Source organism: Gorilla gorilla, chromosome 16, assembly GCF_029281585.2.
Source record: "Gorilla gorilla gorilla isolate KB3781 chromosome 16, NHGRI_mGorGor1-v2.1_pri, whole genome shotgun sequence".
In the NCBI taxonomy this organism is placed as follows: Eukaryota; Metazoa; Chordata; class Mammalia; order Primates; family Hominidae; genus Gorilla; species Gorilla gorilla.
In genome coordinates this window covers 97,391,367-97,417,449 of record NC_073240.2, presented here as the reverse complement: position 1 = coordinate 97,417,449, position 26,083 = coordinate 97,391,367, and the positions used below count along the sequence as shown (strand labels likewise).

The window sequence follows — 26,083 nt, the reverse complement described above, 5'->3', positions numbered from 1 at the left end:
AGGCAATAATGGATGAACAGAGGAATCAAATATGGTAGAAGATATATAGAAAATAAATAGCGAAGTGGAAGATAAAAACTTACCTTATTTGTAATTACTTAATAGAAATGTATTAACCACTCCAATGAAAAGGCAGAGATTGGCAAAATGGACAAAAAACATAATCCAGCTCTGTGCTGTCTACAAGAGACAAACTTTAGATTCAAAGACACAAATTCATTGAAAGTTAAAGGATGGAAACATACTAGGTAAACAGTAACCAAAACAGAACTGGAGTGGCTCTCTTGAAGACGAAATAGACTTCAAGACAAAAAGTGTTACTAAAGACAAAGATAGACATTTTATAATAATAAAAGGGTCAATCCATCTGAAAGACTTTAAAATTAAAACATATATGTACCCAGCCTGACAAGAGAGAAATAGAACTGTCTTTGAAGATGACGTGATCTTGTTCACAGAAGATCTCAAGGAATTTATTAAAAATTTATTAGTGCTAATTGTTGAGTTTAGCAAGGTTGCAGAATACAAGATCGATATATCAATATGTAATAAAATCAATAAATTCTATTTCTATACACTAGCAATGAACAAGTTGAAAATGGAATTAAGACAACAATTCTAACAGTATCAAAAAGAATAAAATATTTATGAATAAATTTAACAAAGAAGTGTAAAATGTTTACACTAACAACTGCCCAATATTATTGAAAGAAATTTTAAAAGACCTAAATAATTGGCAAAACATCCCATGTTCATGATTTGGAAGACTTGATATCGTTCAGATGGCAATACTCCCCCAAATGATCCACAGATTCAAGACATTCCCTTTCAAAATCTTAGTTGCTTCCCAGCTCTGCATTAAACTACTAGTTGGTCCTAAAATTTAAATAGAAATGCAAGGGATCCAGAATATACAAAACAAGAAACCTTGAAAAAGAACAAAATTAGGGGACTAACACTTCTCAACTTGAAAATTTAGGTACAGTAATTAAGATAGTGTGGTTCTGGCATAAGGGTAGATATTTAGATCAATGGAACAAAATGGAAGATTCAGAAATAACCCTTACATGTTCCGTGAATTAATTTTTGACTAGTGTGGCAAGTCAATGGAGGAAAGAATAATCCCCCAAAATGATGCCAGAACAATTGGAAATCCACTTGTAAGAGTAAATTTAGATACTCTATCCCGCATCATATCCAAGAATTACCTCAAAATGGATCATAGACCTAAAGGTAAGTGCCAAAACTGTAAAACTGAATTAGGCAATGGTTTCCTAGATGGCACTAAAAGCAAAAGCAACAATAGAAAAAAAATAGGTATATTTGACTTTATTTTTATTTTTAATTTTTTTTTTTGAGACAGGGTCTTACTCTGTCAACCAGACTGGACTGCAGTGGCATGATTATAGCTCACTGCGGCCTCGACCTCCTGGGCTCAAGTAATCCTCCCACCTCAGCCTCTTCATTAGCTGGGACCACAGGTGTGCCACCAGTCCTGGCTAATTATTTTATTTTGTAGAGGTGAAGTCTCACTTTGTTGCTCAGGCTAGTTTCAAACTCCTGGCCTGAAGTGATCTGGCCACCTCTGCCTCCCAAAATGCTAGGATTACAGGAATGAGCCACTGCGCCTGGCCTAATTTGACTTTATTAAGCATAACAAAAAAAGCTGCTGTGCTTCAGAACACCACCAAAAGGTAAAAACAGATTGGCATGTGGTTTATGCCTGTAATCCCAACACTTAGGTAGGCTGAGGCAGGCTAATTGCTTGAGCCCAGGAGTTGGAGACTATGGGCAACATGGCGAAACGCCCTCTCTGCAAAAAAATACAAAAAATTAGCTGGGCATGGTGGTGTGCGCCTGTTGTCCCAGCTACCTGGGAGGCTGAGGTTGGAGGATCACCTGAGGCTGCAGTGAGCTGTGATCACACCATGCATTTCAGCCTGGGTGACAGAGTGAGAACCTAGTTCGAAAAAAAAAAAAAAAAGTAAAAACACAATCTACTGAACATGACAGAATATTTTCAAATCATATATCTAAGAAGAGACTTGTATCAAGAATATACAAAGTGCTCTTACAACTGAATAATAGGCCAGGCGCGGTGGCTCATGCCTGTAATCCCAGCACTTTGAGAGGCCGAGGTGGGCCGATCACCTGAGGTTGGGAGTTTGAGACCAGCCTGATCATCATGGAAAAACCCCATCTCTACTAAAAATACAAAATTAGCCGGGCATGGTGGCACGTGGCTGTAATCCCAGCTACTCGGGAGGCTGAGGCAGGAGAATCGCTTGAACCCAGGAGGCGGAGGTTGTGGTGAGCTGAGATCGTGCCATTGCACTCCAGCCTGGGCAACAAGAGAAAAACTCCATCTCAAAAAAAAAAAAAAAAAAAAAAAACTGAATAATAAAAAGACAAATATGTAATTAAAAATGGGCAAAGGATTTGAATAAGCATTTTTTTTCTGAAGAAGATACACAGATAGGCATAAGTACATGAAAAGATGGTTTATATCATTAGTCTCTAGGAAAATGCAAATCAAAACCACAATGAGATTCGTGACACACCCATTAGAATGGCTAAAATTTAAAAAGACAGACAATAACAAGTGTTGGTGAGCGTGCAGAGAAATTGGAACCCTCATACTTTATTGGTGGAATGGTGAAATGCTGCAACCTCTATAGAAAACAGTTTGGCAGTTTCTCAAAATGTTAAAGATAGAATTACCATATGATCTAGTAATTCCATGATTAAGTATAAATCCAGAAGACTTGAAAACATATGTCCACACACAAACTTCTTCAAGAATGTTCTTAGCTGCATTACTTATAATAGCCAAAAAGTGGAAGTAGCCCAAATGTTCATCAACTGATGATTTGAAATACAAAATGCAATATATCCATACAATGGATATTATTTGGTCATAAAAATGAATGAAGTACAGTATTAATGCACGCTACAACACAGATGAACCTTGAAAACTTTATGCTGGATGAAAGATGCCAGACACCAAAACCCCTGCATTGTATGATTCCATTTGTATGAAATGTCTAATGCAAGCAAGTTCATAGAGACAGAAGGTAGATTAGTGGTTGTCAGGAGCGAGGAGAGGGAAGAATAGGGAGTGATTGCTAATGGACATGGGATTTATTTTTGAGGTGTTGAAAATATTCTGAAATTAGATAGTGGTGATGTTTATATAACTGTGGATTTACTAAAACTGCTGAATTGTACACTTTAAAAGGATACATTTTATGGTATGTAAATTATATCTCAATAATGCTGTTATAAAATCTAGTAATATGCTTTGTAGGAAAATGTGTATAAAAATAAACATCTTGGTAGATAAGTTTTTATAAGGTAAAAAAACAGAGGCAGGGGTTCAGATTTTCCCGCTAATATCTCATTTTCTCTTGTCTGTTTTAGATGAGTGTAACGCCATTATCATGGACTTTTTCCCCAGCTGCAGGTAGGTGTATCCATTTGACTGAATTCTGGCCTATAGAGTAAGAACGAAATGTCTTGTGAAACTGCTCTGTTGTACCCTTAAAAGAAAATTGCTGGCTGTCTATGTCCTCCTTCCCATTTTAGGCAGGCTGAAGTGTGCAGATGAGGGGTTGAGCCATTGTTTTTTTGTTTTTGTTTTCGTTTTTTTGAGACAGGGTCTCACTCTGACTCCCCAGGCTGGCATGCAGTGGCATGTTTGTCTTTCTTTCTAAAACAAATTATTCTTTTACAAAATTAAATAATTTAAAGTTATTTTTAATGCTAAAAATATTGTGCATGCAATGGTGTACATTCCCCTCCCAGGCTCAAGCAATCCTCCCACCTCAGCCTCCCAAAGTGATAGGATTACAGGAATGAGCCAGTGTGCCTGGCTGCCATCTTTGAACTGGTTGTTAAGAGCAATGCCGTTGGGAGCTGGGATGCTGGGCCACTTGATGAGCAGAGCCTACAGAATCACTCTAATGCCAAAGAGAAATACATTCTCTACCAGATATTGGCCATTGTTATTTTTGCCACTTTTAAAGCAGTCAAACCAATCTTCTCACTTATAGAATAACATCTTTGGGGTCATGATACATATTTTTTAAGATTTATTGTTCCTTCCCATGAATCTATGTTCAGATGGTTCCAAATGAAAAACTCTGAGGGTATCAGGACACATATGACCAGTCCCAATCTTCTGGAAGTTTAAAGTAGGAGCTGTCTGCATAAATAGCAAATAGAAAACACAATTTGAAACACAAGAGCAGAGTTTCAAATGAACTTTTGTGGAAGTGTAGTTCAAGTTGAGGGGAACAAAAGAGGACTGGAGGAAGATGTAGAAGAGTAAGGTGACCTGAGCCACCCCTTGGATGGTTAGGTGGAGAGCTTCAGCAGGTGGAAGGGTGTGGCCAGGGGGGAACAGAAGAGAGGTGAGTGCAGTAGACATTAGCCAAGGTCAGAATATAGCAGAGTGACCAAAGGGGAAAATGGTTGGAGATTATGCTGAGCTCTTCAAGTTGACTGGTGCTGCAGGTAATTGGATTGAAGCTCAGGACAGATGTCCAAGTGAGAAATTTAAGTTTGGGAATCATCTGCAGAGATGGTGGTTGAAGAACTGGGAAGGGCTAAAACTTCAATATCATATGGCTTGTTCTATCATCAGGATTAGCCTTCTCCTCTAATTCCCTGTGTGCTCTTTGTCTTTCTAAAACAAATTATTCATTTAAAAATTAATTTTACGGTGGCTCACGCCTGTAATCCCAGGACTTTGGGAGGCCGAGGTGGGCAGATCATGAGGTCAAGAGACTGAGACCATCCTGGCCAACATGATGAAACCCAGTCAATACTTAAAAAAATTAATTTTAAATTATTTTTAATGTTAATAATTTTTTAAAAAGGAAAACAGTGGTAAAAATTTCACTTATATGTATTAATTACAAAACAACTCTACCTTATCAGGATACAAAAACACTGTTAAGAAAATATAAATTGGATGGCCAGGCGTGGTGGCTCACACCTGTAATCCTAGCAATTTGGGAGGCTGAGGTGGGAGAATTGCTTGAGCCCAGGAATTCAAGACCAGCCTGGGTAACATAACAGGACTCTATTTCTACAAAAATCCAAAAATTAGCTGGGCAAGGTGGCATGCACCTATGGTCCCAGTTGCTCCAGAGGCTGAGATGGGAGGATTGCTTGAGCCTGGCGGGGTGGGGTGGGGGTGGGGTGGTCAAGGCAGCAGTGAGCCATGCTCATACCAGTGCACTCAGCCTGGGTGACAGAACTGGACCCTGTCTCAAAAAATAATACTGATAAATTGGAATAAGAAATTATGTTGCCTTTACACACCTGCAAATGGTTTTTCTAAGGAGTTAGTTGAAAAATTACACTTTGCTTTTCTCCAGGAATATTTACTTATAATTTTCCCTGTGCCAATTTGGCACCATAATGTGAATACAATACAATACAATACAATACAATACAATACAATACAATACAATACAATACAATACAGTACAGTACAGTACAGTACAGTACAGTACAGTACAGTACAGTACAATACAATACAGTACAGTATAGTACAGTACAATACAATACAGTACAATACAATACAGTACAGTACAGTACAATACAATACAATACAGTACAATACAATACAGTATAATACAATACAGTACAGTACAGTACAGTACAATACAATACAGTACAGTACAATACAATACAATACAGTACAATACAATACAATACAATATGTTAATACATATCATTTTAAAGGTAAATTAGTTATTATCAAATTGTTTTTATTTTTAAACAATTTTAGAGTTACAGAGATATTCAAAATAGTACAGAGAAGTCCTAAACACTTTTCACCCAGCTTGCCCTTAAGTTAACTTCTTACCCACAAGCGTGATTCTAAGAAATTAACTACAATTAAGCATAATACTATTAACTAAACTCCAGACTTTATCAGATTTCACCAGTTTTTCTTCTAATTGTTTTTGTGTGTGTGTGTGTGTTCCAGGATCCAGTCACCGATCTAAAATTGCTGGTAGTCTTTAAGTTTTAAAATCCTCCTTAGTCATTTAAAAACATGGTAGTACAGAACATTCGCTCTAGTCCATCTGAAGCAAAGGAGACTGGAAGGGGAACTATGAACTGCCTGTTTGAGACCAGGATTAGTTATGAATAAAACCCTAGACCTGTCAAGTGGATGGTTGCGGGAATCAAACATGAAAGCACTCTGAAAATTATCAAGTATTTCACTCCAGTAAGATCATTTATTCATTAATCAATTTTTCAGAAACTATTTCCTGAGCACCAGTCATATCTTAGGTACCATGTTCGGCACGGGAACCACACAAAAAAGATGCCAGTTCTTGCTTGCCGGTAATTCTAGCCATGGAAAGCTGATCATTAAGTATTTATTGAATGTCTACCACTGGCCCTACGATACCAATTATTACCTTTCCATTAGAGTGCACTCAATGACTGTTCCATTACAGACTTGAAAGAGTTAATGTGCTGCAAATGCCTCCGTGCCTGGGGAGTTCTGCACCACCTCTGCCCAGGCTGCAGAGGCATTAGGCTCCAAGTATGTATTTTCTTTTCACTTCTGTTTATGTCTCTGTTTTCTGTAAAGTCTGCTAAACCGCAGCAGTATCTTCCAAGTTCTCTGACAATGTTATAAATTTCATTAAGAAGATGAAGCCTTCTGGGGCAATTAACTCCAAAAGTGGTACAAAGCCATAGCAAGGAGATACTGGCCTGTAGTACTTAGCACTCAGCTCTGAAATGGAGATAAGCCCTATCAACCCGGGGTTGTGTTTAATGTTCACTGCAGCTTCCATACCACAGCTACAAGCTAGCGGTCACCGTGTTAACACTCCCCAATATCTATTACAATTAGTTTTTGATTAAGAGGCCTAACATGGCTTTTGAAGCTTTTTATGTTGTGTCAAATGGCTAGTGATGGAGTGAGATGCACAGACACCTCCCGGTAACAAAGCATATTGTAAAAGGTTTCGAGTGAACTATTTTATCATCCTAATGGAAACCAGATGACTCGAACTCCCCCCTTAATTTCAACTATTTACTGAAGAGTCCTTGTTTTGAATTACTGAAAGATTTATTCTTATATGACTACCTCATGCATTAAGAATCGCTAATAACAGAGCCATTTGGAATTTGGGAAAGCTTTTAAAAATGACTGAAGCAATGTTCACAGAGGATTTATTTTATTTTATTTTATTATTTTATTTTTCATTTGATTTTTAAAGAGCAAATGATTTCGCCCTTTCCTAGTATTTAATTATTCCTTTAGTTATTGTTTGTGAGGCCTTTCTCTGTTGAGTTACACTGTCTCTGCCAGGGTTTCAGTCAGTAGTCTTGGCCTGCTGTCTAAGAAAGAGGTCACTGGTATCTTGTGAGGAGAGAAAACTTTGTTCAGTTATGTAAGATATAATTCTTTGTGAACTGAAACTATATGCTATTTTTGTAAAGGTCCATTTGATGAAACAAAGTATAATTATTTTAAAATCCCTTTATAGATTAAAAAGCTGAAGATCTGAATTGTTTGACATTTTATTACTCTTAACATGAACGGTCACATGTAAATGTAATGAAAGTGGTATAGAAATATGATTTAACTTGTGAGTGTGAATCATAAGAGCTTTTTACGGCCGGGCGCAGTGGCTCACGCCTGTAATCCCAGCACTTTGTGGGGCGGAGGCGGGCAGATCACGAGGTCAGGAGATTGAGACCATCCTGGCTAACACGGTGAAACCCCGTCTCTACTAAAAATACGGAAAAAATTAGTCAGGGGTGGTGGCGGGCGCCTGTAGTCACAGCTACTTGGGAGGCTGAGGCAGGAGAATGGCGTGAACCCAGGTGGCAGAGATTGCAGTGAGCCAAGATCGCGCCACTGCACTCCAGCCTGGGCGACAGAGCGAGACTCCATCTCAAAAAAAAAAAAAAAAAGAGCTTTTTACTAACATAATTTTTTACCAACATACTTTTTTTACCGACTCTCTGGCCTCATTCATACACTTCCCTTTGAACCTCAGTTTCCTCATCTGTGATCTGGGGGTTGAATAGACGTGCCCTGAGTTTTTGTTCATCTCGAGATGTTATTGACTCTGTGACATCAGATGTGCTGGAGACTGTTAGTGCCTGGAGCGTAAAGGTTTTATCACGGGGACACAGTGTGGTGTATTGGGTTCGAACCCTGGCTCTGCCTGTTATTGACCCGTCATTCTTTGCCGTAATACCAACTTATTAATGCTTAGAGTCCTTCCATGCAAAATAAGGACAATGTTAGCTATTTCACAGGTGACATGAAATAACCTAGGAAATAAAATCAGATATATAGGGTGCCTGATAAATGGTAGCCTCTCAATCATTTCCGTTTCCCCCTTTTTGCCTTCACATTTTGTCCTGTTTAATGGTGCCTTGTACAACTGGAAGGAATGAAATGACCACGATGTTTGTCATGGACCTCCTTATATTACAAACACTTAGTGAGCACTTGCTATGTGCCAATGTTGTGCTAGGTCTGGGGATCCTGAGACTAGAGGCAGAGGCTTGCTCATACAAAGATTGGGTCATAGACAGTAGGCAGAGGATTTTAATAGAGCCAGACAGTCAGAAATGAGTAGAGATGGCAGCTGTCAGGACGGCCGCCCACTCAGTGCAGATTGCAGTTGGGGCTCACTCTCGTATATGATCACATACATCATTTCAGGTAGTCTTCTCAACCACCCTCTCAGCCTAGCAAGGCAGGCGTTATCAATCTCCCCTTTGTAGATTAAAAAGCTGAAGATCTGAATTGTTTGATATTTTATTACTCTTATTAATAAGATCCGTTCAAAATAAAACTTGCTGTCACAAATGTAATTGCAGCGAACATGTGCAAAGATTTAGACCAAGTAAAAAAAGCTGTAGTAGATTTACACATTCATATTTCACTTATGAGAGTCTGTTTTCTAAGCATTATCGCTTGGAGCCCCATTCATTTCATTCATTTACGCATTCGTCCAGCATTAATACACTGTTTTCCAAGCACAGGGCTAGGTGGTGGGGGTTTGAAGACGAAAGCAGTAGCCTCTGCGTTCAGCAAGGAATTTGCAGTCCTGTGAGGTGATAGGCACTTGCACTCATGATTATAGTGAGAAGTAACTGCTGGCCCAGAGGTTGACAGAGGTATTTGAGGGAACACAAGGGAAAGGCCCCATGAGGTGGCTTAGATGAGGCCTTCTGGAAGAGGGGAGGGGACAATTGAACTTAGCTGAATTTTATAGGATTCAAAAGGGACAAGCGAAAGTAAGGGTGACATGGAGATACTTGAGGTGAAGAGAGTCTGGGAGACAGGAGAAAGCATGGCTCTCTGGGGCTATTGTCAGTGGTGACAAGGTACCATGTGGTGGGGATGTGGCTGTGGAGAAGTGGAGAGGCACCAGGTTATGAGGACATTTGGCCAACACTCGTCCTTCAACAAGAAACAAGTGCCCATATACACTTTGCAGTTCACATCTGTTGAAGTCTACCCCACACTTCACTAGTAAACAAGCCTTGTATCTTATTTCTTTCCATTTCCTCTTGAACCCATCTCATTTGCTGCCTGTGGCTAGTCTGGGTTTATAGTCCACCTTCGCAGTTGGTTAGAGGCTGTTATTAGTATAACCAACCTTAAATAATTTGATTTTCAGGTTGGGTAAGTCACAATATCTCCTGTGGGCTTGATAGTCAAGCTACACATTTATTTAAAAATTGGTTTCTTCACATTATATTTGAAAGCAGTGCTACTCATTCATCTGTAAACCATTAGGCTACATGTATAACAGTATCTCATCTGACTTTTATCTACAGAGTTCCGAGGATCCGTTTCAGGTCCTTGCGGATATTCCAGTTCTCTATGAAGTCTATTGTCTTATTTTATTAGTTTTCTCTTTAGGACAATCCTATAGTGAACTGTGTATTTAAAGGAGAAGAGAAACCGTAGAATAAATTGTAAAGATACACTCAGACTTTCCTCCTCGTTGGCAAATTTTCAGGTGTTCTTTTTTGTTTGTTTATTTATTTGTTTTTAATTTAAACAGGAGATTTAAACTGGCCTGGTGTGGCCTGCAGTAGATAACGTATTGTTTGGCCCATGAGTTATAAATCTAGAGATTTCACACAAAATATGGCTTCTTTAAAAAATCAAAAGATATGATGCTGTGGCTCTTAGGGGCTCGCTGTGGGGCTAGGCACATTCACTCCCAGGTTCCTCAGGGTGCCTGGGGCACCCACTTCACTCACCAGGATTCCCTGCCACATCCCCAACACATTTGCCTTCCTGTCTACAGCTTGGACTTGACCTTTTCCCATTAAAAAACTGGGTGAATGCCAATCAGCAGGTACAAAATGTAACCCTCTTAGCGCAGAAGTTTTAAAACAAGGCATGGACTTAATAACTCAACGAGGAAGCAAATACTTTTAGAGAGGCTTTGCAGGTTAGTGATAAAATAAATTTCCTGAGAGATTTTACCCATTGCCATGGAAGGAAAACAAGGGAACCACAAGTGTTAGACTAAGTACAATTTACCAGATCAATGATCGTCTAGAAAATTTCCCTCCATCCTTGCACTTACTTCCTATCATGACTGTCTCAGAACTGTTTTTTGGTGAGAATATGAGAAATGTAAAAATGAAGAAGTAATTTTCTCACTCTCTAACAATCAGAAATCACCACTGGGGTTTTCTTATATTTTTGGTGGGGTTCCTCTGGCACCCACTTTCCTGAGCTTGGTTGGAAGTGCTAGTTTTTCCTGGTGTTAATTATTAATGTGACCTGTTTATGTACCAGTTATCCGGCTAACCATTAATATCTGTTTACTCATTGATGACCTTTGCAATTGCGTACCTAGCTCCTGGCTGTAAACGTCAACTTTTTGTTTTTATATGCTAAATGTTTTCTCTATATCTACTGAGTACCTGAAACAACTCCTTAACAAGGTAAAATAATATCAAGCAACACAAATATAACCTTTATGAATATGAAAAGGGAGACAAGTTCCTTTTCAAGCTATTTTTTCTGAGGCAACAGAACTTTCCTGTTTGGAATGAGCAAGAGATGTACACAAATGGCAAATGCAAAGGATTCCTTAAGGGGGGGGGGGGAAACAATTGGCAAGAAAAAATGTTCTTCTGCTCTCTGCTTAGTTTGGGGAGGCGGGGTCGGGGGCAGGGGCAGGGACAAGTAAAGGACTCTGACCTAATCCTGGGGAATGAAACTCAATTTTACTTTTTCAAAATGTCAGTGTTAAGCACTTGCACATTCAAGCAGGCCTGCAGGATTTATCTCCAGCTACCCAGTCAGTCCACATTAACCCCAACACGAGGAAGACATTTCCATTCCACACAAAGGTAATGGCTAAAGCTGAGATTAAGCAATGCAGCTGGATTAGGGCTGCAACTGGTGACCTTAATTTTACCCATCATTGGAGCCTGTGTACATTTGACTCTTCTTAATTGCATTTGCCTAATTTAAACAGACAATAGTAGCCCAAGACATTTTTTCACCCCCAAATAATAAAAAAGGAAGAAGAGCGTTTTCCTAGAAATTAACCACAGGACAGTGTTGTTATGTCTGCTGCTTGGGTAACAAAAGCAGCTGTTCTCTTTCTCTTGCCCCATTAACATACCAGCACTGGGGAGGACCCATTGAGATATTATCCACCTTTGCATAACAATACAACTTTAAAGTCTCATAGTGCTTCTTTAGCGAAATATTTTAAAATATTAATATCATCCCAGCCATAAAATAACCATGATGGAATTCATAGAGATTAAAGTTTCGAGATCCGCCTTAGGTGTACCTTCACATTTTCTTGTTCATTGAGTTCTAACTTCAGTAAAATTAGTTTTTTTTAGATAGAGCTCTGAACACTTGCTGTGACTGTCACTTCATGTTGAATTTATCATATAGAATTTAAGGCGGAAGACTGGGGAGCAATCTGTCACAAACGATTGTATTCGTAATCGTTGAGGGTTGGGATGGGGGCTGGGGAGAAGATAAGCATCCTAGGGCCGCTCTTGTCGCCTGCACCATTCATTCGGCTCCAGTGGCAGTGGCGAGGGGATTTGCGTAGGCTGAGTGTGTAATGTGTTTCCTTCAAGCCTGCCTTGATGGTTCTGTCTATGCTGTACTTCATGCACATAAATGCCTCTCAGGTTTTTTCAGCTAAGTGATAACTCAGCTTGTCTTTCCCGGTGAATTCGGTAATAAATACATATATGGGCTAGATATGGGGTGTTCTGACTTAGTTAGATCCTCTCGTGTCCTGGAATAGACAAGTGGACTCAATCATTGTGCTAGCGACAAGATACATACTTTCCAGGGAAGCACGGGGTTTTATGCTAAGTTTACAATGACATGAACTGAAAAGCAATTCAAAGTCAAGGTTAGTATGACAACCTCACGTCCGTCTAGGGCATCTAGAGGGGAAAACGGTCAAAATGCAACATTATTTTCTTTGAAAACTGAACATCTGTTAGGGGATTTTGAAACGATAGAGAAGTAGAACAGTTGAGTTGCTTCTTGAACTCATTTAATGTGTACATTTTACTCTGGGAAGTAAGTATTTTCCCAAGACTGCTATTCAGCGCTGCATTTTTTTCCTCTGATGTGCCAGGCGTTTCTTCACAACCTCTGGATGTTGCAAGTCAAGTACTCTTAATAGCTTGCAGATCTATATCTGGGTATCAAAATCACAGGCTTTTGAACTTTGCCAATCAGAATCCCACATTACATTTCCTTTTTATGTCACATGCTCAATGAGCTTAACTGACACATGGAAAATTTCCTGTATACATCTTACTCAAGGCAACACTGGAAATTTGGGTTTATGGAATGCGTCGGCAGCCCTGAACGCTCTTGGCTTCTTCGCTGCTGGCTTGGTCTGTGGCCCAGAATGATGCAAGTTATGCGTAGCTCAGAACTCTCAAATTAGCTGCTGGGGCGGTGTTAGGAGTGTGTTCAGGCTCAAGAGCCATTTCTGAGGGCTGGAAGAGGGAGTGGGGAGGCTCTGGCCCACTCCCCACTGTGAGGCAGTGGAGGTTACTGTTGTTTGTGAAGACTCAGGCGGTTAACTTCTGCAGGAAATCTGCCCTCATTCCCAGCCTGCAGTATGGCTAGGGGCCTCATCCTGGGCCCCCGTGGGATACTGGGATTATTCTATCTGTAGCACTTATCATATTACACTAAAGATCTTCTCATGGTTCTCTCCTCCAACTAGACGGGGGAGGCATTGAGAGACAGGACTCAGCACCCAGCACTGTGTCTGACCTGCAGAGATAGTAAAGGTAGCCTAGGTGCTGGGTAGGCTGTAGGACTAAGCAGGACTGGACATGGGGATGCCAATGATAATAACAGCTCCTAATTATGGAACAGGTACTCAGTGATCATAAATGCTAGCCTAGGTGATTCCGTACACCCATTTTACAGATGAGAAAGGTAAATAAGATGTAGCAAGGTCAGGTAGTGTTCACAGCGTAAATTAGGAAGCCAGATAACTGAAAGGGGAACTGGGGAATCCCAGGCTATTCCTCATGCTCTGAACATACACACCTCTGATTTATCTGAAGAAAGATAATATTTCCATGATCAAAATACAATGGAACAGCAGTTACAGAGCTAGTGAAGCCTAGAAAGAGTCCAGGCCTTGCTGCGGTTTTCTTCCAGTGGCACTCAGAGGGGTTTGTGTTCTCAGTTTCTGTATTATTTTTTGGCCTATGCAGTATTTCATTCTTAGCATTTTGCAATCAATTGGTGGTCTCTCAATATTTCTATGTATCTGGCTTTACCACGTCCTAGTTGTGTGATCTTGGAAAATTTACTTCTGTGTTCCTCTGTTTCCTCTGCTGTGAATGTGGGGATGGAGGGTTGTCTTCAGGAGTGACCATTCTAATATTTGCCAAGATTCTAGAATGGTGCTTAGCACGTTCTGAGTGGGCAGCAAACATTAGATGTTCTGATTTATGGTTCTAGCTGTCCCTGTCTCTTCTGTCTTCTGCTTGCCACTGTCCCCACCTACCTGAGCTTCCCTCTTGTGGCTCTGCTGCCCACAAGTGTGTTGGGTGCTGGGAACTTTGGGTGGAGCATTTGCTGCATCTGTCAGCCTGGGATTAGGGGCCAGTGGTCCACGCTCATCCTCTCTGAGAGGCAGCCGCTTCTGCGGGGGCTGCCATGCATTGTGGCTTGTCTCTGTAAGTGGCCTGCTTCTCTGGCCTTCGCCCCCTTTCCATCTATCAAAATCTCCCTCTGTCTCCCTGCCTCTCTCTCCCTCCTCTCAAAGGTCTCGAGCTTCTCCCCTCTTCCTCCCTGCTGGCATTATCTCCTCCCACAGCTTGAGCTTTGGGGAAACAAAAGCCAGGTGTCTTGGCTTTGGACTTTTAAAACAAACCTCCCTCGAGGCAGGGGCACAGAGAGGCCTGACTTCCTTTGTAGAGCAGAGGGCAAACGCTGAGATAAAAACACAAATTAATATATCAGTAAATTATCCTGCCCCACTGACATACTCTCTAATCAGAAAGACAGTGAAAACACGGGAGGATGCCAGGAAAGAATCCAGGGGAGGAAGGAGGAGCCACACAGCCAGCAGCAGCCCAAGGAGAGCAGCCCCTTGGGAGGCTGCAACGGCTGAACTTTTCCCCTGACATTTTACTGGATGTGCAGGGAGCACCAGCTTGCACCACCGTGGGGTGACAGGAAGAGAGAGACAGCAGTGAGAAATGGAGAATGGAGGAACCAAGGAAGAAAACCGAGGCAGGGGCAAAGAGGCAGGGCTAATAACCATGTGGGCTAAGATCTCACTCCTTTGGACTCATAATCATCACAGTGACCTTCCTTAGTGGCCTCACTCACTACAGAAGTCACCCCATTTTAAAGACGAGGGGCTGGGCATGGTGGCTCACACCTGTAATCTCAGAGGCAGGTGGATCACCTGAGGTCGGGAGTTCGAGACCAGCCTGACCAACATGGAGAAACCTCATCTCTACTAAAAATACAAAATTAGCCGGGCGTGGTGGCAGGCGCCTGTAATCCCAGCTACTCAGGAGGCTGAGGCAAGAGAATCGCTTGAACCTGGGAGGCGGAGGTTGCAGTGAGTGGAGATTGTGCCATTGCAATCCAGCCTGGGCAACAAGAGTGAAACCCTGTCTCAAAAAAAAAAAAAAAAGAAAGAAAAGAAGAAAAAGATAAGGAAACAGGAAGTCCAGGATAAGTGGACTTTCCCAATTTCCTGCACCTGCTAAATGATGGAGTCAGGTTTTCAGCCAGAATGTTGGAAGATGGTGACCATGCAGTTAACCACTTTGCTATTAATACAGGCTCCCTCTTGACAAGTCTGTGATCTGATCAAACTGGAGAACTCAGTTGGTGTACGTAAAGAGTAAACAAAAACCTGGTAGAACCAGAAGAAATTAAGACTATAAAAGAGAATGAGCCAGAAGTGGTGGTGTGAGCCTCTAGTCTCAGCTACCTGGGAAGCTTAGGCAGGAGGATCTCTTGAGCCCAGGAGGTCGAGACTGCAGTGAACACGCCACTGCACTCCAGCCTGGGTGACAAAATGAGACCCCATCTCTAGGAAAGTAAAGAAAGAGAATGAAGCTCTACTCCCAGGACCTCAAATATGAATAAAATTTTCAAGTGAAAGAATAAAATTGTCACATCCACCACACGCTGAAGAGCTTGCACAAACATGGCCTCATTGCCTCCACTCAGCGCCCTGGGATAAATCAGGGATTATTGGCCTTTTATAGATGTGGAAACTGAGGTTCAAAAAAATTAAGTGACTGAGCCAAGTAAATAAGAGGCAGAGTTTAAGATGGAACACAGTCCTACTGACTCAAAATCCAATGTTGATGGCATGGAGGACAGTATTTGTCAGAGGGGCTCATAGCCCTGTACTCAAGGGTTGCCAGGGAAGAAGAATAAACTAATATCCCTTCTCCCCATGCAAGCTGGTGGGTTCACTTAGGAACAATGCATGTTAAAGGTAAACTAGTGGGGTTGCACAGATGGGAAGAGAAGAGGGATTTTCAGGTGGCTTTCAGCTGATGCATTTGATTTGGCAGGAGAGGAGAGGTAGTTGGGATTCAAGATATGAAGGAAATATGCAGGAAGGGAGCAAGAGTAGCAAAAATTGCAAAGCTGTGAGATAGAGAGGAAATGCAGGAAGGATTTCAAAGCAGAGTATAGGCAAAGAATGCCTGGCATACAATCTGGAGAGGAAAAAGATGGGGAAAGGAAGTAAGAAGTGAAAACTGAGGGAAGTGGAAAAGAAAGTGAACATGTGGATGATTTGGAAGCTGTCCTCAAAAAGTAGAAATGTGGCCTGGAATCTATACAACACAAACTAAAGGGAATACAATGTTTGGGGCAGGAGAGGAAACACCTGCTTAAGAAGGGTGTTTGAAAAGTCAGAGCCACACCCAGACCAGAAGATTCGGGCAGACTGATGGACATCATTATGATGAGAAAAAAAAATATCTGTAAGTTTCAGCCAAAATAAAAGAAAAAATGTGGAGTGAGGAAAGGAAGAACAACCACAAAACCAATGTTCTTTTTAGAACTTGCCAGAATCACAATAGAAATATTGAAGCACTATTAGACCAGTATTTTCTAAACATATCTGAGGCTAACACCTCCTCTTATTTTTAATTTTTACTTTTTTTAATTTTTTGAGATACAGTCTTGCTCTGTCACCCAGGCTGGAGTGCAGTGGCACGATCACAGCTCACTGCAGTCTCGACCTCCTGGGCTCAAGTGATCCTCTCACCTCAGCTCCCTGACTAGCTGGGATCACAGGCGCATGCCACCACACCCAACTGATTTTTTTGGTTTTTAGTAAAGAGGGGTTCTCACTATCCTGCCAAGGCTGGTCTAGAACTCCTGGGCTCAGGCAATCCTCCTGCCTCGGCCTCTCAAAGTGTTGGGATTACAGGTGTGAGCCACCACTCCCAGTCCTCTTTTTTATTTTTAAAAAACCTTCTTTAATATCTTGTGGAACTATAATTTTAGGAACATAGTTTATAAAATGTTAACTTGGTAGCATTAGGGTGGACTTTTCCACCCCGGAATTCCATCCTCCCAAATTGTAGTCCTTTTTGAGTTTTGAATGATGGCTGATTACTCTTCTGATTCTTGGTGCTTTCACCATGCCTGCCTATATGCAACCTCTGTTAGGGTTACGAGCTGGAAACCCAGGCTTGTTAGAATTTTGCATAAATAAGTGTCATAGGATTTTGAGCATTGGCTTTAGAGAGTCTTCCATGAGCAAATATATGAGCTTGGCACCCTGAAGCTTTTGCAGCTATTTTGACTGCCCACAGGATTTTTCTTGCTTACTTACTCGTTTCTTAGCTTCCATTCAGAAGGCAGAACTTTCCAGCTAATTGACCTCCAAATAGTTGAAGCGTGATTGTATTATTGCTACTAATAATATTGGCATTGCATAAAAGCAACAGAACCAGTCTGCAGATTATACACTGCAGAGGCCCTTTAAAGAAACAGTTAATCCAGAGATTAGGCTGCATATTTTGAGGACTTTTTCAAATTTTTGTCAGGCACACACACTCATCTGATGCTTGCAACAGTGTTGAGCATATTGTTTGTGAAGTGGTAGTGAACCTTAGTATGAGAAATACATGACCACCTACTGGTGGGGTTACAAAGGCAGAAATTCAGCTATAATCAAACAAACAAATGCATTATTCTTTCTACACATTCATGAGACAAGAGCGTAAACTCACTTGTGGAATTTACAGTTTTCCACAAGCGGATTTGGCGGAGGCATCTGACTGGGGATGTTTCTATGTCTTTCACTGTATGCATCTCTTATCATAAAATTTAAACAAAGAAATGAAAGTTGGCCACTTGCCATGGAATTAGATTCCATCATAGAATAAATTCTCATCACTAGTCCTAACGGTGATACCCAAGATGCCTTTTTGGATACCTTGAAGGTAGGATACTTCAGGGTCCAATCAGATACATCAAAGGAAAATAAATGCTAACATAAAAATGGCCAAAGGAAGGGAAATAATGATGTCGCTTTGTGCAACTTTTAGAGTAGTTTGTTTCATGCCGGACATTACTTTTATCCTTTCTGCCCCATTTATTATAAAAATTTTACTTTGAAAATGTTATTTTAGAAGGAAATGTTGTTGTCACAAGACTTAAACAGAGGAGGTGAAAGAATTAGATAGTGAACATCCAGGTATCCATCAACCACTTTCGACAATGAACACTTTGCTTCTCTTGCTTTTTCATATCTCTTGCCATCTGTCCCTCCCTCCACCCAATCATCCAACCGTCTTGATTTTCTGAAGCATTTCAAATGAGTTGCAGGCCTTGATACTGTTACCACTAAACCTTTCAGTATGCAGATCATTAACTAGAATTCAATATTTATTTACAAGGTTTGTTTTTGAGGTAGATACAGTATAATGTACAAACTATGTACATTTTGGTGGATTTTGGCAAATACACACAACTGTGTAACCCAAACAACTCTCAAGATCTGGGATGTTTCTAGCATCCCAGATTGTTCTCTCATGCGCATCCCACCAATCCTTGCCCCATTTTCCCAAAGACAACCATTATTCTGATATATAATTTTTCACCCTAGATTAGTTTTACCCATTTTAGGATTTCCTGTAGATACAATCACACAGTGAGAAAAAGATGTGCAGGGCTTTTTCACTCAGAATAGTGGTTTGGAGATTCATTATGTTGTTGTGTGTCTCTACTGTAGTTTGTTCCTTTTTATTGTTGAGTAGTATTCCATTGTAGCCATATACCACTGAGGAGAATTTTTAGAGAGAGAGTATATGCACCAAAGAATGCCAGAGAAGAGTTTCCGGGATAATGAGATGGTGCTGGTTGGGGGGACCTGAGGTATTTTACTATAAAAAAGGGCACTTTTAGGAAAGGACAGGAGAACTACCTTCTACTATTTAAGGCAAGAATCAGCAAACATTCTCTGCAATGGGCCAGATAGTAAATATTTTAGGCTTTACTGGGCCATGTGGTCTTTTTTCAAGTACTTGATTCCGACTTATAGTGAAGTAAAAGCAGCCACAGACAATATGTAAGTGAAGTGTGATTGTGTTCCAATAAGACTTCATTTATGGACACTGAGATTTAAATGTCATGTGATTTTCATGTGTCACAAAATATTATTCTTCTTTTGATATTTTTTCCAACCATTTGAAAACTTGAAATCCATTCTTAGCTCATGGCCCACATAAAAACAGATGGTGGGCCAGATTTGGCCTACGAGCCATAGTTTGTCAATCTTTGATAAAAAAGCACTGTCAAATGGAAGAAGGAATAATTATTCTGTTTAGAACTAGTGGGCAATATGAAGACTAAAGGAGGCAGCTTCTGCTCAGAAAACTGAGTAATTAAAGTAGTGTTGAAATGGACTCTAATTCCCTACTTTGTCTCTGTCCCTTGCCCCTATTGGTAGCATAGAATTAGCAGGACAGTCTACAGGGCTAGTCTGTTTAGTGCAATTGTCCAGCTCTTCTCAGTCTATCTGTGTGACCTCTGGCAAGTTAGTGAATTCTTTTCTGTTTCCATTGATTCATCTATAAAATAAGAGCAATAATAGATCCTACCTCCTAGAGGCATTTTCAAGATTCAATAAGTTGAGTGTCTATGAAGTTCTAGGAACAGTGCTGATTCACAGTCAGTACTCAATATACTTAGGACAGTGTCTGGCACACAGTACGTATGAAATATGTGTTCATTATTATCATTACTGTTGTTATTGCTTTAGTCATTGGGAAGTTGGATAGGCATGTGCGAGAATTTTGTTGAAGGAATTCCTACTTTTCATAGCAGGCTGGGCTAATAGATGCTTAAGTTGCTTTCCTGTCCTAATCATCAGCATTCTCTTCAATTTAGTGCCGGATACTTTGACCCTGAGGCTCAACTGTTGTTGAAATCTGAGAAGAAATAATATAACATTCTAGTCATTAATATTAGCATAGCCTACATAATAAGGTAAAAGTACAGTTGGGCCTCCATATTCCTGGGTTCCACATCTGCAGCTTTGAGCAACCACAGATTAAAAATAATTGTAAAAAAAAAAAAAGAAGTAATAATACAACAATAAAATTAATACAAATAAAAATGCAGTATAACCATTTACATAGCACTCACATTATATTAGGTATTGTAAGTAATCTAGAGATGATTTAAAGTATACAGGAGGGTATGTGTAGGTTATATGCAAATACTATACCATCTTATATAAGGCACTTGAGCATCTGCAGATTTTGGTATTGAGGGGGGTTCTGGAACCAGTCTCCTGCAGATACAGAGCAATGGCTGTGTATTTTGTTTCTGCTTGATCTCTCCTTACGCTGGATCTTGGACCTAACTCTCAGTAGATCTGATTAATTATAAGGCCTCATGTGGATGCTGACGAATTGTAATGCTACTTTAATTTTTTCTCCATGTGAGAAAGTGAGAGGACTAGGGATCTTTGCTTTGTAAAGGGAAATGTGTCAAAGCATTAAGCAAGCATTAATTTTTCCTAAGAGCTTTATTCACATAATGGACGATGCCGAATAACCGGATAGTTGTGCGATTATGCGCAACATTATGAATGCAATTATGTCTGGATGTCCTGTGATGTTGTGGGACTGGTGCTCCAAGCCCATTATGATTGCTGTTGCCTGTTGAGAACAGGGGAATCCAAATAGAGTTGACTGTGGCAGATCTCCATTTGCAACCCCTCGTCCCCCAGTTATAACACTTATACTAGTGTTGTCTTTGTTTACTTGGTCTCTGAAATTTATTTTCCCAAGCCTGATTATGTATCGTCTTTTTCTCTGTTAGCTGGCTGGAATGATGGCCCCTGTTTCTAGGTGTGGTAAGCACGATATAAAATCACAAAATGGTACTAACAGAGACCTGTGTGATTATTTATGTCAACATTTTCATTTTCCACATGAGGAAACCAAGGCACAGATAAGAGAAACTTTATGCTTCCAGTCCAGTGCTGTTTGTATTATGCCAGATTCATCTTCGACTCTAAGCAGGATCGGATGTGGGGTGTGTTGTTGAAAGTGGCAGGAGAGCCAGATGGAGGCAAGCCCCACCTTCATGCCTACAATGTAGAGTTTTGGCATTATTTCCAAATAAATATATATAATAACTGGAATACTACTCTCTATTATATTGAACACTCTCAGAAAACATTATAAATATCAAATGTTAAAGCCTAATTTATTAAAAAATCCTGTTAGGGAATGTCTTTATTATTTCACATATTGGAATCTCAAATTGTGGCATTGGTCTCAGGCTTTCTGTAACTCACAAAAGCTCTGCTGATGAGAAAGTGATACCATAGTATTTACATGGGTGCTTAAACATTTAGACATCCATGTGAACAGACGATTCCAGGAAGAATTGCTGGTAGGACACAGAGCAACATCAAGGCAGGCCTTGACTCATCCTAGATGATAAGTTAAAAAAAAAAGGTCAACATGGACGTGAAGAAAGAACAATAAAAGGGAAGAAATGCTAGATAGTGAAAAGGGAGAAAAGAAGAAAAGAAAGGAGGTAGTGTACCCTGGCAGTTCCCAGGAAGTTAAGGTGGCAGGGGAAATGCAAAGCTCTCTGATGGGGATGAGGCTCCTAGTCTTTTGACAAAAATAGAAACGGGGGCTTTCACCATTAACCCCCACATCACTTAATAAAGCCTGTTCAATAGTCTCATGTGTTTTTTGAAGCATAAAGGATTTGAGTTGACTCTTACTATTTCCTAGCTTGACTCAAAGATGGTTTACAGCACAGGAAGTTCCAAGGTTTCACATAAACAATGTCATGAGAGTTATTAATTTTTGGAGTTAAGATTATTGCCTCCTAACTGACTTTCTGAACTTTTTGGATTTAGTAACTACTGCTTTGAAGGCAAATATTTTCTTTCCGTATTAAAAAAACCACTTTTTAGAGTATGTAAAATGACACACTAACATGAACTAAATTCATAATGAAGCCAAATTCTTTTTAAAAATATTAAATCTATAAAATTAGAAAACCATTTCACCCTTTTGTGTAAAATACCTATGCTAATGCCTTGCTCACTCATTTTTTAAAAAATCAGTTTTAAGGAGAATAAAGAATTCTGCTGCAAAAACAAGTTGAAAGTCTAAAACTTGTTTATTGCGGTCGAGGCTCCAAGATCACACACGTCCATTAGAGGTATTCAGTGCAGGGTCACTGGAGGGTCGGCAAGAGACAGCCAATTAGATGTCTGTTTTTCCTTTCAAAGTCCTGTCTGTTTCCTTCACTCTCTTCAAAACACCCTAAGTAGACATATATATCATGAAGTCAAAGCAAAAAGAAAAAAAAGAAAAAGAAAAGAAAAAAGAAAGACAAAAAGAAAGCCTTAGAACAGTGGGAGTTTTATTATCCAATAGTCATATGCATTTTAAATACCCATCATTATCAAGAGGAAAAACGAAGCCTGGTGTCTGATAAGAAGATGTGCTACAAAGTAGAATACGATTCAATTTTGTCTAAACTTAGGCAGGAAAAGGCTACTGAATGCAATCCTTGGTTTCCCACCGTGGAAGATAGATGACTTCAAAGTTGTAGCAAAAGTATTTGTTTAGAGTAGGGAGGATCAAGACTTTCTGGTATTTACAGTGAAAAAACAACAACAACCCAGCCTATCTTTTAGAAAAGGAATGCATAGTTAAATTGGCTCAGCTTGTCCTTAGCAACCTGAACTCGGAGGCCACATTTTTTCCTCTCTAAGAAGCAAGTGGGAACTTGAAAAGTATGTAGCATGTCGTGAAAAGGGAGCAGTGAACTTTGCCCAGGTCCGCAGCCAGCACTGAAATCTGAACCTTCTGTAGTCCCTGGACTGGTGTCCCACCCCCCTACCCCCAACCTTCCTTTTTAATCCCTCTGCATAGAGCGCCTTAGCAAACTACCTTGGCCTGGAAGCAGAGCAGTTGTGACTTCTGAGGGAAAACCTGTTCTCTAAGTATTTCTGATGCCATTAAGAAGGAAATGCTAATGACAACAAAAAACTCCACTAAACCCCAGCTTTATAATTATGATTATGATATTCAACCTTATTTTTTATAATATGTATGGAGAAAATATAGAAAGATTTTGTTTTGTTGCATTAATTTTCAAGATAGCTTGAGAAGTTTTGGAGGTTCCCTATGTAGAGATTGTCACTGCTTGGAAAGATTTTTCTTACCTTGTTGGCGGGGAATATCATCAAAAGCCCTGCATTTAGGCGGCTTGCAGTATGAATCTTTTCACAACACTAAGTTACTTGGTAACTTGAGCTGCACTCGTTCCTGAAATTCTTTCACATAATTGAAGATTAACTTGATTCCCCGGATTGTTGAAGGTGGTTGACAGTGTGGGGCTGGGGTGGGTGGAAATAGATTATTCAAATCACAAAGAAGTAGGTGTACCCTAAGTGACTGTTCCATTACTGATCATGATTGTTTGCCTTCCTAAGTATTCATCAAACTCGGTGCTGCAGGATCGTGTGGGGAGGGAGGAGAGTGTACCGCCAATGTTCAGAAAGCAGGTGAACCTCAGAGAAACTTAAATATTTTGTAAAGAGACTTATATGTAGTAATGGCTACTCCAGAATCCATTAACGCCCAAACAAGCCGACTCAAGGGTTCTGGCTTTCTCAAGTGGCTAATGTAAACAATATGAAAGTCAATAGTCGGGGACATTCCAAGATAGTATTAACACGATTGATTTATTGATGGTTGCACAATGGGAGGTTATCTTTTGTTAATTGACTCGGTAAATAAGCTCCCAGGCGTCAGGGCATAGGGGGAAAAGCAACCAGTGGAGGAAAAGGTGAGGCACCTGGATTATAATTTTTTTCAACTCCCAGCCTGTCTTGGTAAATTCCATACCACTTCCTCTGCCAACCTCAAACACAGTTTAGCAATTTTAATTCCGGCCAAAACTCTGCATCCATGTTTCATGAGGGGAAGACTCAAGGGTGGTATGTTCCTATCAAACAATCCAACTTTCCTTCTCTTTCTTTCTCTCTCTCTTTCATCTTTCTGTCTTTCTTTCTGTCTTTCTTTCTTTCTTTCTTTCCTTCCTTCCTTCCTTCCTTCCTTCCTTCCTTCCTTCCTTCCTTCCTTCCTTCCTTCCTTCTTTCTCTCTTTTAAAAACTTTTGCTTCAGGAAGATTAAAGCAATAGTAGGTGAGAGAGAGACAGAGAGAGAGAGAATTCACCGACTTGGCTTATTTATTAACACAAATCTAGAAATGGTAGGGAAGATGCATGTATGATCTTTTTCTTTTTCTTTTTCTTTTTTTTTTAGATGGAGTCTTGCTCTTGTTGCCCAGGCTGGAGTGCAATGGCACAATCTCCGCTCACTGCAACCTCTGCCTCCCAGGTTCAAGAGATTCTCCTGCCTCACCCCCCAAGTACCTGGGATTACAGGCGCCTGCCACCACACCCAGCTAATTTTTGTATTTTTTGTAGAGACGAGGTTTCGCCATGTTGGCCAGGCTGGTCTCGAACTCCTGACCTCAGGCGACCCACCCACCTCGGCCTCCCAAAGTGCTGGGATTGCAGCATGAGCCGCTGTGCCCGGCCTTCACGTATGATCTTTTAACCTCCAAGAAATGATTGAACCATAGGGATAATACATTGTTTGCTGTTGGCAGTTATTTATGCAGCATTTCTCCATAAAGACTACCATAATTTGGTACTTCCTCCTCCTAGGAGGAAGGGGGAAAGAAAAAAAAAAGCTTTATAAATTGTGGCCGACTCCTAGTACAGCAGTCCCCCTTATCCGCAGTTTTGCTTTCCATGGTTTCAGCTACCCGTGGTCAATCACAGTCTAAAAATATTCAGTAGAAAATTCCAGAAATAAACAATTCCTAAGTTTTAAATTTCACACTGTTCTGAATAGATGAAATCTTCTGCCATCCTGCTCTGTCTCGCCTGGGCTGTGAATTGTCCCCATTGTCCAGCGGATTCACGCTGTATGCCCACCCCTCCCCGTAGTCACTTAGGAGCCATCTCTGTTGTCATATTGACTGTCACAATGTCACAGTGCTTGTGTTCAAGTAATTCTTATTTTACAGAGTAATGGCCCCAAAGTGCAAGTATAGTGATGCTGGCAGTTCGGAGATGCCAAAGGGAAGCCGCAAAGTGCTTCCTCTAAATGAAAAGGTGAAAGTTCTGGACTTAATAAGGAAAAGAAAAAGTATCCTGAGGTTGCTGAGATCTACAATAAGCATGAATATAGTATCCATGAAATTGCGAAGAGGGAAAGAGAAATGCGTGCATAGTATGTATAGGGCTTGGTGCTGTCTTCGGTTTCAGGAATCCACTCGGGGTCTTCGAGGGTATCCCTCAAGCGCAAGGGGAGACTGCCGTATTATGTCTGCGGAAGTGGGACCTCCTGGATCAATTCCTAACACTTTGAACTTGGCAAGATAGATTTTTTTTTGGACTTTTACACTTTTATCAACGATAGTTTAAAAATTTAAATTGCTCACTGTTTAACCCTTACTATCTTCTAGAACAGTGGTCCCCAACCTTTTTGCACCGGGAACCAGTTTTGTGGAAGATGACTTTTCCACGGACAGGGTTGTGGGGATCATTTTGGGATGACACTATTCCACCTCAGATCATCAGGCATTAGATTCTCATAAGGAGCACCTAACCTAGATCCCTGGCGTGAGCAGCTTACAATGGGGGTTGGCTCCTATGAGAATCTACTGCCACTGCTGATCTGACAGGAAGCATGATCCGAAGTAATGCTCCCTCGCCCACTGCTCACCTCCTTCTGGGGCCTGGTTCCTAACAGGCCACAGATTGGTACCGTTCCGCAGGCTGGGGTTGGGGACCCCCGTTCTAGAACACTCAAAAAACATCAACTTCTCCCTTCACGCTGTCTTTCCCTCTGTCTCCCTAAGGCTTTTCTTTTTTTGATATGGGCATTCTTTAAGCTCTGACTTCTCTTTTCCTCTTTCCTCTGCCATCTCCTGTCAATCTCTTCCAGCTGCTGGCTGCACTCTGCAGGGGAGTTCAGAGTG

The 26,083-nt window shown here is 40.6% G+C and overlaps 1 protein-coding gene across 13 annotated transcripts in view; it reads left to right on the top strand.

The window, feature by feature from the left end:
* LOC109023491 (uncharacterized) overlaps positions 1-26,083 on the top strand; it is a 190,718-nt gene that overhangs the window by 132,303 nt on the left and 32,332 nt on the right. For 11 of the 13 annotated variants that reach the window (XR_008671615.2, XR_008671610.2, XR_010131086.1 and 8 more), the window contains one exon: positions 3,421-3,463. The gene's annotated coding sequence lies outside the window, so the exon portion shown is untranslated. Of the gene's footprint in view, positions 1-3,420; positions 3,464-6,482; positions 6,572-26,083 lie in introns of all 13 variants that reach the window. The other 2 variants (XR_008671608.2, XR_008671605.2) reach the window with 1 other exon arrangement.